Source organism: Nuphar pumila, chromosome 1 (assembly GCF_984573655.1).
Source record: "Nuphar pumila chromosome 1, dmNupPumi1.hap1.1, whole genome shotgun sequence".
Classification (NCBI taxonomy): Eukaryota; Viridiplantae; Streptophyta; class Magnoliopsida; order Nymphaeales; family Nymphaeaceae; genus Nuphar; species Nuphar pumila.
Window position 1 is genome coordinate 33059156 of NC_143249.1, and position 15307 is coordinate 33074462.

General features: G+C 39.0%; 1 pseudogene; it reads right to left on the reverse strand.

The window, feature by feature from the left end:
- Positions 1–2111: 2111 nt before the first annotated feature.
- On the reverse strand, positions 2112–9922 carry LOC149848618 (GPN-loop GTPase QQT2-like; annotated as a pseudogene).
- Between the last annotated feature and the right edge of the window lie 5385 nt (positions 9923–15307).

Sequence of the window (15307 nt, forward strand, 5' to 3'; positions counted from 1 at the left end):
CTACCTTTTTGTTAACACTGGTTTTCCAAAAACCAGGTTTTGCCTACAAACTTCAGAAAGGTCCTTTGGCTTAACATGTTTGCTTTTGTCACAATTTTGAAAAGCTGTAAAAATTGTCTCGGAGGGCATGCTTATTTTGGTTGTGAAAAAGTAGATCATAGGGTTAATTTTGTTATCTACTTTCACAAGCTTAAGGCAAAAACAATTACAAATACTTTTTCATGTTCCACTAACTTTGTGAATGTATGGTGATTGTGATTTACAAGAACAAAAAACCACAGGGCATTGCAAACATAGGGTTAATTTTGTTATCTACTTTCACAAGCTTAAGGCAAAAATAATTACAAATACTTTTTCATGTTCCACTAACTTTGTGAAAGTATGGTGATTGTGATTTACAAGAACAAAAAACCACAGGGCATTGGAAACATGCCTTTAGAATGTATATCACATGATCAAGATTCTTAGGCAACATTTTCTCTTGTTTGATTTTGGATTGTGTGGGAATGTGTCATGTAAGAATGTATCATGCCATGTCTCTATTTTTACAGTTTCTCAGCTGCTGAGCATCTAATGTTTGTAAAAGTTAGTCACATGGTTTGACCTATGACCAACTTTCACGAGTTAAAAAAGGCCTTAAGACCCATAGGGAGTCACTTTTACAAGACCAAGTTTTTTTTTTTATGTTTGTTGCTCTGTGATTTGTTTGTGATTATGATTCAAAATCACAAGTGAAAAATACAAGAATCATGGGGCATTGAAAACATAAGTCATCGTAAAGAACTTACAAAGCATGAAAAAAGAATGTTCAGCTAAAAAGGCATGAACGTTTTCTAAACCAAACCCCATCTCAAGCTCAAGCTCCGGTCAGTTTGCCACTGAGTTCCAAGCCCAACTTCAAGCTAGGATTCATCCTAAACGAGCCAAGCATGAACAAGCCATATTCAACTGATTCAGTTCATTTAGGGGTGTTTGAATCACCATCCCACACTGCTGTCCCACGCTATCCCCATAACAAGGAGCACAGAAAAATGTGGACGACAGCCAAAAAAATTAAAAAAACAAAAAGTGGTTGCATGTACCGGGCTTTCCACGGACAGGACAAGTTGTCCTTGTCCTCCCCTGTCCACGAATCAAAACACCCTTAGGCCTTAACAACCTCAGGTAAGACGACCGTGAAAACGAATATATCGCTACAGCTTTTTTCATAATTCACAAGGGAATTTTCTATATGGAGACATTTTTTTTCACTGTTTTTCCAAAAACAGACCATTCTTAAAATGAAGTCTTAGGTCACATCGTTTTGAAGAAATAGACAAACACACACCTCAAGTTATTTTGCTGTTAAGATGGATGCAAAATATGTAATGTGACTTTGGATGATGCTTCCATGTTCTTGAATGCCATGAAAAGATGCTTTTATCATTGTAGATTCAATAGTACACACGATCAAACAATAGTTAACCCCCTGGTATATTTCTTCAAGAAGTTGGTCCCAGGTAGGGGTGGCAAAATCTGACCTGACCCGCCAACCCGCTTCTTAGCCGGGTTAGGGTTTGGCTTAAACGGGTTGGTGTCATAAACGGGTTGACCCGCCTAACCCGTTTATTAAATGGATCGTGTTCGTGTTAGGGGTATGCCAACCCGCCAACCCGTTTAATAAACGGGTTCTTGTGGTAAAAGTATAATATGTATTTTTTTTTTGTGTTTCTAATTGTGTTACTCGGGTCAGTTATCGTGTCTATGTTATCGGGTCGACCTGTTTAATAAACAGGTCGCCGTGTCGTGTAATCGTGTTGTGTCGACCCAGCCCGTTTATTAAACGGGTTAACCGTGTCGTGTCAGGTTACCCATTTAATAAATGGGTTGTGTTCGTGTTTGTCACATCCGACCCATTTAATAAACGGGTTGGGTTTGTGTTGAGGTATTCTGACCCGTCAACCCGACCCGATTGCCACCCCTAGTCCCAGGATGTTATTACTGAAAATATGAGTCCATTGTTCAAACCTCAAAACATATAGGGTAAAAATGCCCCTGATTTATCAACCTTATGCTTCTATAGGAACTACCTCCTATGCTCCAAACTTATCTACCTAAGCATTTAAGAACAATACAATGAAGGGCAGGTTCAGTGTCACCATGCCACTACTTGTCAGGAAACCTTTCATCAACAAAACAAGTTAATTACAAGTTCAATAATCTATGAACAGTATACCAATCCATGTTCTCTCTATTTGTCTTCCCATGTTTCCTACTCTGAAGTTTCACTCTGCAACATACATGATCAATGAATAAGTCAAAAGCAAAATTACCCACAAAAGGGAGAGGGATAGCTTGCCTCAGAAGGGGACACAAAAAAAAAAACTTTGCACAAACTCAGATGGTAGAAAAACACTCTGGACTTTATCCTATCCCCTCCATATAGCAAATCATCTTCTATTCTAATCAACCAAAATGCACTGATTCACATCTTCAACATGAGAATTTTGCAACCACATCTTCACCATCACCTTCTTCCTCTTCCATGTCAGATAATTTCAAGATCCTCCTCTTCCTCTTTCTTCTTCAAACCAGTGCTCAAGACTACAGTCTCACATCCTGTCTTCTCCATGTCCTTCCTCAACCTCCATGTTTGCATGCCTACGCTCTTCCTCCAACCGCTGCTTCTCAGCTCATCTCTTAGAAAGATCAACCCTGCAAAAGAAAAGTGTTTGTCATCAGAGGATATCCTAAATGCAGGCACACTAATTTGACAGAAGGAACATCAGAGATTTGTACTTGTAGCTCTCCATGTACTCCTCCGCACTAGCTTCTATGGCCTTGAAGAAATTGTGAACTCCATCTGTGCAGACATTCCAACAGACTTGAGGTTTCTGTAGAACTCATCGAGCACTAGAGAAAGGCTTCTACTCAAAGTTGATGTATAAGATGAACCAGACTCCAGTGCAGCATGAAATACATCAAAATCTTCCATCCACTGAACGGTAACAACATTAACAATATGTCAAGGAAAAGACAAAAAGTTTGCACTCCCGTTATTGTACCATCAGGCCATTTCCAAAAACCAGTCTCTACCAAGTGCAGAAAACTGCAACATTCTTTATTGAAGAACAAAACTAAGAAATTTCTACACGAGGCATAAGATCATGCCATATCTCAAAAGACACCAAACTAGAAGTACATATACCTTCAAAGCAAACTCATGTCGAGCCACGTCAATTTTGTTAAATGTCAAACACCAACGGCAAACACATTTTGTAGACTATGCTGCAAGCATAGAGCATGTTGCTCATGAAATTTACAGGATTTGTTGAGTGAGGATTGTCAATGACATGCAATCACTGTAGGAAATGTTGATGCAAAAGCTTCAGTGATTATGCCCCTGAAGCCAACCAAGTAAATATTTACAATCTGGCCAGGTGTGTCAACAAGAACATAATCTAGTTGATCTGCTCGCTTCTCAATAACTGATATCACCTGTTACATAAGCCAGCAAAGAATAAGCATGTATCTGAAAGATGTAAATAAACATAGCTGAGAAGACAATAGGTAAGCAACAAAATATAGATACCTCATCAAACTTTGTAGAGAACAGATTTAGTGAGGTAAGAATACCACCATTTGGCCCAAGATTGAAATCCTTCATTACTTTTTTATATATAACAGTGTCTCATATATCGATATTAGCACCAAATGGAAGGGACATGATGGATGGATCAAGATTTAAGACATATCCCCGGATATTTGATGCAAGTGTATATGTCCAACCAACCGATGCAACAGTGGTTTTTCCACTTCCTGAACGAGTGTAGAGACATTCATTGGCTGTGTTACATTATCTGGAAAGCTAATTGACAGACTTAACAAAAACTTCATATCCATGAAAAACATATGAAGCAAGAAAAAAGTACTGTGGAACGCATTTAGTCAGGGACTACACCTGCCATTCCAATAACTATAATAATAACGAGCTTTCTCTTGAAGCTAACTGATGAAGTTCCAGCTAAGGCAGATGATGTATCCCCAATATTCAACTTTCCTATCGAGTGTGATTCACTTATTGACAGGTTTTGACTTCAAATAACAACTGAAAGGCAACAAACACTAGATTTCACATACATATCATGAAAGGAAGATGTGGGACAAAAATGACGGTCTATACAAATCGAACTATGAAGTTTTTAGGGTTCTACCCTATCATGTGGTGACTTTTCCATGTTTTGCAATTGATCCTTCTAAGTATTCAGTACCTGCGGTTTTTTCTGTAAATGGAAACAAAATAATATTCATATCCATAATCAAGTAAAGAAGCACCTCCACTCTAAATTGTGTTTGAAAATCAATTGCTTAAGGGTGTGCTTGATTCGTAAAACCAGATTGTTCAGGACAAGCTTGTGCTGAGCAAGCTGTCCTCAAGAAATTTTTGTCCTATGTTTGATTTGACAGAAAAATTAGCATTGAACAAATAAATCTTTGTTTGCTTTGCCAGGACAACTTGTTCTAGTCAATAAAATTTTGCTAAAGAAATTAAACTTTGGCACATGGTTGCATATTTTTGAACATTATCGAAATTAGATTATGAAACAGATTGGTTTTTTCAAGAAAATTATTTGAATTGGCGTGTATTGAATCGAATAGAATCTACTTAATTTAAAAACTGATTTTGTTAAATTTTAAAAGTAAAAAAGCAGAAAATCTTTGTTAAAAAATCAAGTGAGCCCACAGCCAAAAAATGGCCGAAAGTGAACTTAAACAACAACAGTACACACACTGAAACAGGATCACACAACAGATGTACTAAGAAAAGCCACCTTCAAGAGCATCACCACTCTCAAATAATATAAAGAACTCTTGCAAGTCAGCAATGGGTTTTACCAACCAGCTCCTCTTATAACAACTATCACAGACCACCTCAGTCCGAACCAAACTTGACCCATTGACATCCCTAATCCGACCATATATGCCTCTCTGAGTTCTAACCCTGGTCCAATACCCGACTAAGTTTGTTCTGGATTGAGTCGGATCCAGTTCAAACATGGGTCAAAAGTCAGACACCTTTGCATCCCTGCCGAAGGGAAGGAGGGAGAGAGGGAAGGGAAGGGGGAGAATGATTTCCTATAGATAAGGATGTCAATGTATTAGATAGGTCATGCTAGATCTATGTAACACAGACTCTTCTAATAGGGCACCGCACCCACACCCATGCGGATACGACAGTTGGACTTCCTTTGTGTCAAGTGAAGTCAACCACAATGAGGTCCATTGCTGTCCAAAAGTAGATTCAGTTAACCCTAACCAAGTTCAGTTTTATCTATATTATATATAAATACATAAATGCATACACATACAGGTAGTGTTAACTTAAAACTGTTAAAAATTATATATATAGCCTCCCCACACCCCTGCATCCACACCTGTATCCGCACCTAAGTCACACGGATTCGGCAAAGCAGGTGCCGCACCCACGTTGACGCGACGCGGGTGCGCGTGCAGGTGTGGCACCCGGTGCGGTCAACACTACCCTGAGTGCGTTGACCGCACCCAAGGTTATTTTTGTCCAATTTTTGGACGTAAAAAAAAATTTGTTTTTGCTTGCCCCAATCCTCTTTCGCAGCTCTCCTCTCCCACGCAGATCTGCTCTCTCGCTCGCCTCCTCTCCTCCCAACGTCTCTCAGGGGAGCCCGATGCCACCACCTCCTCTCCCTCATCGCAGACATCCGGCAATCGTCAATGTCAACCCCACCCGCAATCCCGACGATGGGCTAGGTCACCAAGAAGGAGAGGGATGCGGAGGTCGTCGGGCGAGTTGTCGAAGAAGGAGGACGAGAGGGGAGGGGAGTGAGCACAGAGAGGAGAGATGGCAGCGGGGACAGGAGGTCGGGAGGTGCTCCGGCTAAGGTCGTCGACGGTGGTAGGTGGCCGACGGGGGGACTCCGATGGCTGTCGACTGGAGGCTAGAGGTAGGACGGGAGAGGAGAGAGGGCGAAGAGGGACGAGGGTGGTGGCGGCAAAGCGAAAGGGGGAAAGGGGGCGCGCAGTCGAAGGGGGGTTAGGGTTTTCTCGCATGAGAAAACCCTAACCCTGACGGTCTTTAAATAGGCCTGCGGAGTGGGGCGTGCTCGGTTCGGATCCGAGTCCGGACCCGACCCGGGTTCGACCAAAAAGCAAGTTTTTTTTTCGAAAACCTTGGGTTTTACACCCCCGAACTAGTTCTTCTTGGCCTCCAGACCCGACCCAGGTCCGACCCAAAATTTTTTTAAAATCCTGGGTTTTACAGGGGTAGGGTTTTCAAAAACATCACGGGATTTATTTTTTCTTTTAAAACATAAAAATTATATATATATATTGTTGTGACAGTTCATGGAACACTCAGGAACTAAGAGAGAGAGAGAGAGAGAGAGGGGAAATCATTATATTTCATTAGGGCTACTATCCTCTAGTTTAAATAGAGGTTAGCCTAAAGAGAAATTACATATGGGTCCCTCATTTGTATATTAAATATCAAAAAAGAACATTTTAAGAATAAAACATAATCCAGACGACTAATCTTAACACTCCCCCTCAAGCTAGAGCATAGATATCAATCATGCTCAGCTTGTCACAACAATGAGAGAAACTAGGCCTCGCGAGTGCCTTGGTAAAAACATCAGCTACTTGATCTTCAGAAGATATATGATCTGTACAAATATAACTAGCCTGAACCAAGACACGTACATAGTGACAGTCAACTTCAATATGTTTAGTCCTTTCATGAAAGACTGGATTGTTTGCAATATATGTAGCAGCCCTATTGTCACACACCATCAACATAGGTAGGGATACTTTCACCTGAAGGCCGATCAAAACTGATTTTACCCACATAATCTCAGCTGCGGTCTGAGTCATAGCTCGATATTCAGATTCAACACTCGACCTGGCTACAACAGTTTGTTTCTTACTCCTCCAGGTAACTAGATTTCCTCCCACAAAAACACAGAATCCAGTTGTGGACTTTCTGTCTTTAATAGATCCCGCATAATTTGCGTCAGTGTAAGCAACAACGTCCAAGGAAGAATTTTGTTTAAACAACAGTCCTTTACCAGAAGATGACTTTAAATACCTAAGAACCATTATAGTTGCATCCCAATGAACTTTGGTAGGTTTATCCATGAATTGACTGATTTTACTCACAGCTAATGAGATGTCAGGTCTAGTGACTGTCACATATAACAACTTACCCACCAAGGATCTAAAACTGGTACTATCCACATATTCAGACTTCTCATCGAACATATGGGTTTTGGGATCCATAGGAATGTTAGCAGGCTTCGCTCCTAGCATTCCAGTCTCTTTTAATAAATCTAACGCATATTTTCTTTGTGACAAAACTAAGCCTTCTTTGTTTCTCGCAGCCTCGATACCCAGAAAATATCGAAGGGAACCAAGATCTTTAATAACAAAGTGTTTCTGAAGATGATCCTTTGTTGCAGAAATATCTTGGGCACTGCTCCCTGTCAATATGATGTCATCGACATATACCACCATAACCACAATTCCAGAACTAGTTTTCTTGATAAACAAGGAGTGGTCTGAAGCAGACCTGACAAAACCAAAATCCGACATTACCTCAAATAATTTGTGAAACCATGCCCTAGGGCTCTGCTTCAGGCCATAGATAGCCTTCTTCAACTTGCACACTTTCTGACACTCCCCCTGAACCTCAAAGCCTAGGGAAAAATATTGTATATCGGATCCATATCCAATCCATATTTCATATTCTAATAGTTGTTGCATGTAGACTGTTTCATGCAAATCCCCATACAAAAAGGCATTCTTGACATCCAACTGAAACAAAGGCCATCCATAGTGCACAGCAACAGAAAGAACAAGACGAATAGTGCCAAGTCGAGCGACTGGGGAAAAAGTTTCAAAAAAGTCAACACCATATGTCTGAGTATAGCCTTTTGCAACCAACCGAGTTTTATACCGTTCAATTGACCCATCCGAGTTATATTTAATGGTATATACCCATTTGCAGCCAACAATATCTGCATCAGTAGGAGGATCAACCAAGTCCCAAGTGCCCCTAGAGCACAGGGCATCCATCTCATCCCGCATAGCCTGCACCCATTTGGGGTCGAATAGAGCTTGACTGTGATGAAGCGGAACAGAGGAGGCAGACAAAGCCAAAACAAAATTCTTCAGAGATGCCCCAAGATTAAATTCTGAAACAAATTGTGAAATGGGATGAAGGGTACGCTGTCTTTTTGCTTTGCGCAGAGCAATAGGAAGATCATCATCAAGAGCAGAAACTTCAGTATGCTCAGAGATACTTACTTCAGGGGAAGAAGATAATGGGGGCATGGTGGTAGGTGGTAACTTGTGAGTGTATACTATAGGAGGGTTTCGGTAGCGAGACTCACCAGAGGATGGAGCCAAAGGCTGTGGAGGAAACGACTCTAAAGGAAAAGGAGGAATTGGCAGAGGGAGGACATCACCATGATTCTCCTGTAACCTTGGAGTAGCACTCGAAAAATATGGAATAGACTCAAAGAAGGTAACGTTCGCACTGACATACTCTTTATGGGATATAGGGTCATAACAACGATATCCTTTTTTATTCTTAGGATACCCAAGGAAAACACATTTAATAGACTGTGACGCAAGTTTATCTCGATCAGGACCCAGTTTATGCACAAAACACACACATCCAAAAACTTTAGGGGGGATAGGAAAGAGAAGAACCTATGGATAGAGAATTTGGATTGGGATTTGATCTTCTACAGAACTTGAAGGCATGCGATTTATAAGAAAGCCAGCAGTCAAAATTGCATCTCCCCAGTATGACACAGGCATATTGGATTGAATCATTAGACACCGAGCGACATTGAGGATTTGTCGATGCTTCCTCTCAGCCACACCATTTTGCTGGGATGCATGGGGACATGAAAATTGAGGTTGAATCCCATTAGTAGAATAAAATTGAAGCAAGTCTTTGGATTTGAACTCCAGAGCATTATCAGTGCGAACAATTTTAACACACGTCAAATTGAGTTTTTATTTCAGCAATTAAAGATTTAAGAATAACAGGGCCTTGAGACTGATCTTTTAACAGGAACACCCAATATAACCTTGAGAAGTCATCAACAATGACCAAATAATGACACTAAGTCCTAGTAGGAATCCTACTTGGACCCCATACATCGACATGAAGAAGATCAAACAGTCTTTGACTCGACGGACTTAGACTAGAAGGAAAGGAGCTTCTGCAATGTTTTCCCAATTGACATGTTTCACATTGAAACGAAACCGAATGAGGTATATGAGGAATGACACGACGAAGTTTTGGCACTGGAAGGTGACCTAGACGACGATGCCACAATAAAGGACTTGAGGATGATGTAACAGCAGAGTAGACCGAACCCACTAGTTGATGTAAATAATACACACCACCTTCCTCATGGCCAGCACTGATCCTCTTTCCCATCAGCAAGTCCTGAAAGGTGCAACCCATAGGATCAAAAATCACCCTACAATTCAACTCTTTTGTCGTTTGACTGAGAGACAACAAATTCTGTGGAAAGGCAGGAGCATGAAGAACATTTGACAATTGAAGAATGGGGGAAATAGACATGCTTCCCTGCCCTACAATTGGAGAAGAACTGCCATCACCAAGAACTACTTTTTTATCAGACACGGGTTTTAAATTTGAAAAATTACATGAATTTCCACACAAGTGTCTAGATGCTCCTCAGTCAATGATTCACCTACCACCGTGGCCTGATAGACCATCACTTCCAGAGTATGCAACCTCAGCAACAGTAGAGTTTGAAGTGGATGGGCATAAGGCTAGAAGCTCTTCATATTCAGTTCTGCTAAGAGTTACAAAATCATTGGAATAATCTGCATCTGATTTCTGCTCCCCTTTTTGTAAATCCGCCATTACTATTACTATTTAATATAAACTGTTCTTCACGGCACCCAGCTATGGGCAAACCAAAGGTAGAAAGCAGGTTCACGACAAAAACAATATATATAATTTGTATCCACGACCATTACTGAACCATTTTGAGCAAAAAAAAACAGCACAAAGATTGGAAAGTCGTAATAGAAAGTTGGCCAACTGAATCAGATGAGGTCTGTCACCATACGCTTAGATAATATCATTCCATACCTGACGTCGAGATTCATCAGAACTTGTATAAGCATGACTCCAAAAAAACTCCAATAGATTTTTGACGTCAGATCTGGTACCAGATCAACGTCTGACACTCATAGAACAATTCCCTTATAGCCTTCAATAGACCCGATCCCCACTTGATCAGTCTTCTCCACGATCCACACACCACAATCTTCAAGATTGTATCACTCTAGCTGACCTGCTCCAACAAATATAACTTCAGCCATATTCAGATCTGGCTGAATTTAGGCCTTCTGAAATCAGGCCTCGACAGTGACCTAGACACAGATCTGAAATCCAGATCTGTCTTCCACACGTTGGTTCAATCACAGAGGATACAGCAACGACTCCTTATCGTACAGGATTCTCAAAAAAAAACTAAAAGAAAGCGCTGTATAGGATTCACGGCAACCCCAGATCAATCGGAAAGAGCCAATCCAAAAAAAAAATCAGCATCCAAATCCATGAATATCCAACACCCAGATCTGTGATCAGATCCAAAGAAATATTCAGATCTGCGACTATAAGAGTTCCCACGACAAATCTGGTCGTCACCCACATCCACGAAGAAAAAAGAAACAGGCCGCCACCCACTTCACTTCAACATTACTGCAACGTACCTGTATCCACCAGATTTGATCAACCGAACCATACTTCCACCTCGACTTGAACTGGTACCCTTCACGCACGCTTTTGGCGCAGAGCCAGAAGTCACGCCCCTTCACGCAATCTGGTACTCTTCACGCATACTTTGGCGCAGACCCCGAAGTCACCCCCAAGGTCGCCAGCTCTGATACCATGTTGAGACAGTTCATGGAGCACTCAGGAACCGAGAGAGAGAGAGAGAGAGAGAGAAAATCGTTATATTTCATTAGGGCTACTATCCTCTAGTTTAAATAGAGGTTAGCCTAAAGAGAAATTACATATGGGTCCCTCATTTGTATATTAAATATCAAAAAGGAACATTTTAAAAATAAAACATAATCCAGACGACTAATCTTAACATACAACAACAACAACAACAACTACGCCTTCATCCCAAAACAATTGGGGTCAGCGATATGAACCAAAAAAGAAATTCATTTTGGGTCTTCCACATGAATCCTTTTCCTCCAATCATTTCTATCCAACGCCATGTCCTCGGTGAGGTTCAAAGCATTCATATCCTTTCCTATCATCTCCATCCAAGTCTTCCTAGGCCTACCCCGACCTCTTTTAACTAATATATTTTCCCATTTCTCCAACCTTCTAACTGGAGCATCATTAGGCCTTCGCCGAATATGTCCAAACCACCGTAAACGATTCTCTCGCATCTTATTTTCAATGGGTGCAACACCTACCTTCTTACGTATCTCTTCGTTCCGAATCTTATCTTTTATTGTATTTCCACACATCCATCTAAGCATCCGCATCTCAGCTACATCCATCTAAGACGACTAATCTTAACATATATATATATATATATGTATATATATATATATGTATATATATATATTTTATATTTTTGCCGCACCCCCACACCCAAGTTTTTTGAAAGTGCCGCAACCCCGCACCCATGTGACATAGATCCGCACCTATGTGACACAGTGTTAGATCTGGATCTGAATCTGAACTCAAAATTGAGTGCAATAAGTTGGGATCTGAATGATATATGATGAGGTAGGTCCAATTCGAGTATTAAATATTAATCTATATGGTAATATATATCTGGTAAGAAAAACTATAAACAAGGTTTCTAGGAAAAAGAGGTCGGATTCGATCCATGTTCAGACATAGATCAGATATTGAATAATGATCTAGACCTGGTCCAAATTCTAAAATAATCCAATTAAATAAACCCAAATCTGATTGGAATGCACATTTGAGGTCTTCCCTTCTCAAAATCTACTTCGCACCATGGTCACAAGTTAATATATCGGAAACTTATCGTTTGCCACCCATATTGCATATAGGCTATATATAGCTTATATATCTTTAATTTATCAACTTATTTACTAATAAAATATACACAAAAATCAGTAAATTTGAGGCACTAAATTGTTAAAATGTATTGTGTTATCTTATATATATATATAGGGCTATGTAATTTGGGTATTTGACCAGGGTATTTTGGTCATTTGTACATGTAATAGGCGCTGTCCATTAGGTACAGTTTTGGTTTTTCATTTTTAATTTTATTTTTGTAATTTAATCTTTAGATTAGGGGCTTTATGGTCAATATGACCATAGAGCTGTTGGGGCTCTCCAACTGTCATAAATATGACCATTGGGGAGCTCCCCAATATTCCCTCTTTTATATAAAGAGGCCGTTGGCCCCTCCTCATGGTTTTGTTTGTTCTAAGCATTTGTAAAATAAGATTATATTTTTGTATATTTGTGTTCTCTCTCTTTTGAAAGGTTTATGTGTTAGCCTATGTCACATGGGTGCGGGTGCGGGTGCGGGTGCGGGTGCGGGTGCGACACGGGTGCGGCGCAATTTCAAAAATATTGGACATGAGGACTCGGCTATATATATGTATATATATTTTAAAATATATATATATATATAACAATAATAAGACTCAGTCAAATTTAAATCTTTTTTCTGTTTTGCAAATTACTGACCATGGTTATAGTGTCTCCTTTTCATCTAGATTCTAAACAATGTTTTGTAAAGGATCTTCAGTCCGTGAAGCATATTGGAGAAGGGGACCTCTACTACATGGATCGTCTTCTTCTTCCAAAAAGCAATTTTTGTTGTAATGTTCAAAATGTGAAATTAATTTTGTAGCATCAAAAGACAAGGACATCCTGCTTTATCAAAATGATTTCATGTACTCCATATGAACAAATTTTGTAATGAAAAAGTCCATTGTGAAGATTGTGTTTTTGGCAAAACGAAGAGCTTTTTCCTTTCCCAAAAGGACCTTTTTCTCTAAACCGTTTGAATTAGTGCACTGGGATGTGCATGGGTTCTTTCCCCATCATATCTAAAGGTGGTTTGTTGATGATTATACTAGATTTTCTTTGATATATTTTCTTAGGCACAAGTATGAGGTTTTTGAAAACTTTAAAAAATATCATAACCATATTAAAAATCAATTTAAAGCTGAAAGTTTCATCTTTCACTCCGACTTTGGGGGAGAGTTTATGCTAATGATTTCAAAACATATTTTGAAAATAATAGAATTGTTCATCAAAGATCATGTGCTTATACACCGCAACAAAATGGACTAGCTGAGAAAAAACATAGGCACATAATTGAGACTACTAGAACTCTTTTGATTTCAAAAAATGTTCCAAAATATTTTTGGGTTGAAGCTTGTTTGAAAATTGTATATCTTATAAACAGACTTTCATCATCTAAGTTTCAAAACATTTCTCCTTATGAAAAACTCTTTAAAATCTCTCCTGATTATCTTAGATTAAGACCTTTTGGATGTAAGTGCTTTGTTCTAACCAATAAAAATGATAAACTTTCTCCTAAAACTATACCATGAGCTTTCTTTGGATATGGGAAAACTCAAAAAGGGTTCAGATGTTTTGATTTCGAAAAGGGCAAATTATATATATATATATATATATATCAAGGAATGCTTATTTTCTAGAAAATGAAAGTTTTTTTTTAAATGTACCTAAGAAGAATTTTGAGTATTCATTTTTACTTGAATTATTACCTCAAAGTATTAATACTTCTTTTGAAAATGTTAGTAATGAAGAGCCTCAATTAAATATTCAGGATGGCGAAAATATTTAATCTGAAAGACCTAGCATAATTCAATATAAAAGACGAGAAAATGATAGATAACCAAATGCTCTAGAAAGTTACTCCACATTAGAAACTCAATAGTTAGAAAGTATCAGAGGATTACATCGGACCTCTAGACCCCCGGATAGGTTTGTCTCATATGAATTTTTTTCCCCAGAATACAAAGCCTGTTTAGCTAAAATTTTGTCTTATTTTAAACCTGTCACATATAAACAAGCAAAAGAATATCTCGAATGGATAAAAGATATGAATGAAGAATTAAGAACACTAAAAAAATCTAAGACTTTGAAAATAATTGAACTGCCTAAAGGTAAAAAAACTATAGGTTGCAAATAGGTTTATAAAGTTAAAACTAAGAGTGATGAAACCCTAGAGAGGAACAAGGTCAGGTTAGTTGCCAAGGAGTATGCACAAGAATACGGGATAGACTATGATGAAACATTTGTACCCGTAGCTAGGATGACTTCAGTTAGGACTCTTATAGTTGTTAAAGGTTGGCCTATCTACTAAATGGATGTCAAAAATGCATTTTTAAATAGAGATTTAAAAGAAGTTTAGATTCACCTCCTGGATATGAAGTTTCTTCTAGTAAGGTGCTTCGATTAAGAAAGGTTATTTATGGTTTAAAACTGATCACCCATCACAGTACTACCCTTGCCCAAGCATGCTTAACTTCAAAGTTCGGATGGGATCTGATGCATTAGCGCTAGTTTAAAATAAACACCCAAAGTCTGGCATGATCGCTTTAGTTCTGTTATGCTCAAACTTGGTTTTAAATCATGTTATACTGATTATGTCATGTTTACTAAGAAATCTAATGCAGGGATTGTAATTCTTCTTTATGTTGGTGACATGATCATCACAAGTGAAGACAAACAGGGAGTAAAGCATATTAAATGTATTCTTCAAAAATATTTTGAAATGACTGATCTTGGATTTCTTAGATTTTTTCTTGGAATTAAGGTTGCTAGGGGATATTTACTTTCTCAAACCAAGTTTGCTAATGATATCATTGACAAGTCAGGCATTACTGATAAAAATGGTGAATACCCCTGAAGTTATTAATGTCAAGATGAAGATTGATGATGGGACACCTCTAGAGGATCCAAGTCTGTATCGTCAAATGATTCAAGCTTTTACTTATTTAACTATTATTAGGCATGATATTGCACATGTTATACATATTGCCAGCTAATTCCAACATTCTCACATCACAATTCACATGAGTGGTGTAATAAGAATTAATAGATATTTACAAACTTGTACCTCTAGAAGTCTTTTGTTGTCCTCCTCCTCTCTTGAGCTTAGTTGTCAAAGGCGGCACCTAGGCGACCTAGGCGCAACCCCACCACCAGGGCAACCAGGTTTGAGCGGTGGGGCCCTATATTGCTGCCTAGGTT